The sequence below is a fragment of the Brassica oleracea genome, chromosome C1 (assembly GCF_000695525.1).
Source record: "Brassica oleracea var. oleracea cultivar TO1000 chromosome C1, BOL, whole genome shotgun sequence".
Classification (NCBI taxonomy): Eukaryota; Viridiplantae; Streptophyta; class Magnoliopsida; order Brassicales; family Brassicaceae; genus Brassica; species Brassica oleracea.
Genome location: NC_027748.1, coordinates 31,566,850 through 31,570,473, shown reverse-complemented (window position 1 = coordinate 31,570,473; position 3,624 = coordinate 31,566,850).

Here is a 3,624-nt window from a genome sequence, read left to right as displayed (position 1 = left end):
TCATGTTTTCAATGATTTATGGAATTCTATAGATGCAGACATAGTATTATGTGTTTTACAGTGTTGGCAAATTTATTGTGGACAAGGTAATATATTGTATTTATTGTATATAATAAATCTTTTGGAGCTGATATTATATGTATGTCTTGCTAATATTTTTCATCTTTCATAATAAGGCCGACTTAAGAAAGTTACTAATATTGATGGGTTTTCCAAAGTTGTCTTCGACCCCACTGGTGTTCCAGAAATTGATGCTTTACGATTGATGTAATACATGCATTCACATATTTTTTTAAATAATGTTTTAATTTTTCAAGATGATCTCTTTGTTATTGTTCATAATAGGATTGCAAACGAAGACTTCTGAAGACATTATTGACAACAGTTATTTTGTCTCTATTTTTCATTTTCTTTTGTTTTCTGATACATTGTTCCTTTTATATTTTATTAGACTATTGCTTATGTTTCATTTAATCTTATATTTATAATTTACCTTTATGCAAACAAATATACAATTTAATTTTAAAGTCCATCGCATATAAATTTATATTGACATACTAAAATTTTTAGCTATAACCCGTACTTTCTTACATTTATTTTTCTTACTATGACTTTAACTTGTATTATGTCTACATATTAAAAGTTATAATACTTTTAAATCTACTCGTTCCGCGCAGGACACGGATTATCACCTAGTCTATATTATTAAAAGAGAAGTACCCATTTGAAAATGTTCTTACTTCATTAATTAAACTCCTTTTTTTTGTTTATCTTTTTTAGTTGCATTTATGAAATATCCTAAAATGAATAAAACTGCCTAATTTATTACTTGTCTTTTCAGTTACATTAATGAAATATGCTTAAATAAATTTAAACTTCCTATTTTATTGTTTGTCTTTTTCAGTTACCTTAATGAAATATCTTTAAATAAATTTGGACATAATATCATTTAATCAACTAAAAAAACTCATGAGTTATCCTTACGTGCATAATTTTAATAATGGAGATTTTTAAAAACGTGCATCATTAAAATGTTACCTAAAACATGCAGCACTAATATATAACATGCATCAATGAAACTAGAGTTTGACTCACACAATTGTACGGATATTATTTTCAGTTGATTAAATTTAAAAATAATTATTTATTTAAAAAATATTTAAGAAAGGCTATGTTTTTAAAAATTATATGGTATTATTTTTCATAACTCATTTGTCATTTGATAAATTGTTAGAAAGAAAATTTTAGCATAATATAACTCAGTTGTCATTTGCTAAATTTATGGTTTTTATTTATATTTTTTATTATTTAATTATAATATTTTCATTTTATATTTGAAAGATAAATGAATTTTCTTTCAAACAATATTTTTGTAAATGTATTTTTTTTTAAAATAATCAATTAAAGTTGTTATTATCATTGAATATCATTATTTTTGACATAATTTGAGTTTTTGTTTACATCAAAACTTATCATATTTTAGGATAATTTTAATTTAAAATGTAATTTTCATATTTTTCAAACAAATTCTAAAAATATTTTTTAAATATTTTGTTATAATTGTTAAAAAAAATATTGAGTTACATTTCAAATAAAAAGGTAAAGATATTAAAAATATTCTAATTAAAATATGTAAAATTTAATATAGTTTTAAGCGCACTGGCGCGCAGACCAGAGTCCAGTATGTATTAAAATAATTGCCTCGAATTTAACTAAATCTTAGTTATGGACTGTATATATAAATGGGGTTTTTTAAAAAAAATTTCTAGTCAAATTAATTTCATGACTAAAAATGCAAAATATACAAGTGTTGATCCCAACCGCTAAATTCAACAGAATCGAACGTGTCCTTCATTGCAACATGCTGACTTGAATGTTGATATTTGAATATATTAAATGGAGGAAATGATACATTGAAGACAAATAAACAGTCATTTATAAAGCTGACAAAAACAATTACAGTCATTTAAAATGATCAAGTTCTTTTCTGATTATATGGTCTTGATAGCAACTTACTGGTTAACTAATTTACACAGCAGTTTATTTATACACAATAGTTTAAACAGTCAATTGCATTCTTATTAATATATATGGTCTTTGATAGAACTTCGTAAAACTAACTTATATAATAAAGTGTTTTACAAAAAAAAAAAATTATATAATAAAGTGCCAAATATGGTATATACGATTAGCCAGTAATGACACAAGCTCACGTGTAGTGTTTGGATGCGTTTTGATTTTGTAAAGTCAAAAGTAGTACTATAATGCTAACCTTACTAAAAGTGGTGATCCATTTATATTTGACCTTTTGGTTCGGCAAATTAATATTAATGAAGATGATGAATGAGATCTTATACAGTGTCCGTATATATGAACGTACACTCTAAACAAATAGTTTGTTTTTTTCTTGGCTACGCATTTTCATGGTGTGATGTGAAATGATAATCTATCTTATTAAAATAGAAATACAAATAAAAAATAACCATAAGATTTACTACTTATTTATAAGTCTATGCCACTGAAATAATTAAGAAGTCTAACATTAAATATTCTTGTTTTTCTATTTTCTTAAATCATTTTCTAAGTCGATTATTAATTAAAACAATTATTTAATTACACTTTAATGCAACTAAGAATCTGCCTAATCATAGGAGTAATTTCTGTCATTTATTATATTTTGTCAAATTAAACAATTGTTGCTAAAAAAAGGTCAAATTAAAGAACCATAAACCATAAATTCAATATGATAAGTGTTTGTACAAACAAAAAATTAACATGATAAATTTAGTACATAAAATAATTTTACTATACTCATCATCAATTTTTGATTCATAAAAGAAAATGTTAGGATGCCCGGGTTATATTTTTAAAATGTGGATGAGACAACTGACAGTTTATAATACAAAATAAAATTACACAATTATAAACTATTAAATTATTTTGTTTAGAAATATCGTATTAAACAATTATTTAATACATGTAAATTTTTAAAATAGATATTATCATTTATACAAAATGAATATTTATTAATAATAAATTAAAAATAAACATCTGCGATGGTGCGTGGATCAAGCTCTAGTTAGATTTAGAATAGTTGTCATTTTAATTAGAATGGAATTTGAGGTCTATTATATCCAACCAAAGAAAATTTAAAAGTGGAAACTTTATTTTTATTTCCATTTAAACCTATCTATTTTGATCACGCATCCAAATTTTACTTACTTACTATCTATTTTTGTTCCAGTGAACTACTGAAATATACTGTCACTACAAGAAAACACACCGAATTCCGACGGAGGTTCCGACGGACACCAAGGTCGTCGGAAATTTGTGACGGAATACTGACAAATTTCCGACCAAATCCAAAAAAATTAAGTCGTCGGAATTCCGTCGGCCATTTCCGACGGAATTCCGACGAAATATGGTTCGTCGGAATTTTCCGACGACTTTTCGACGACATTCCGATAAAAAATGTAACCGTTGTAGTCGTCGGAAGTTCGTCGGTATATTCCGACGAATTTCCAACGACATTCCGATTAACAGCAAAGTCGTCGGAATTCCGTCGGTATTTTCCGACGGAATTCCGACGAACCATGTGACCGTTGCCGACAAATATATATGACC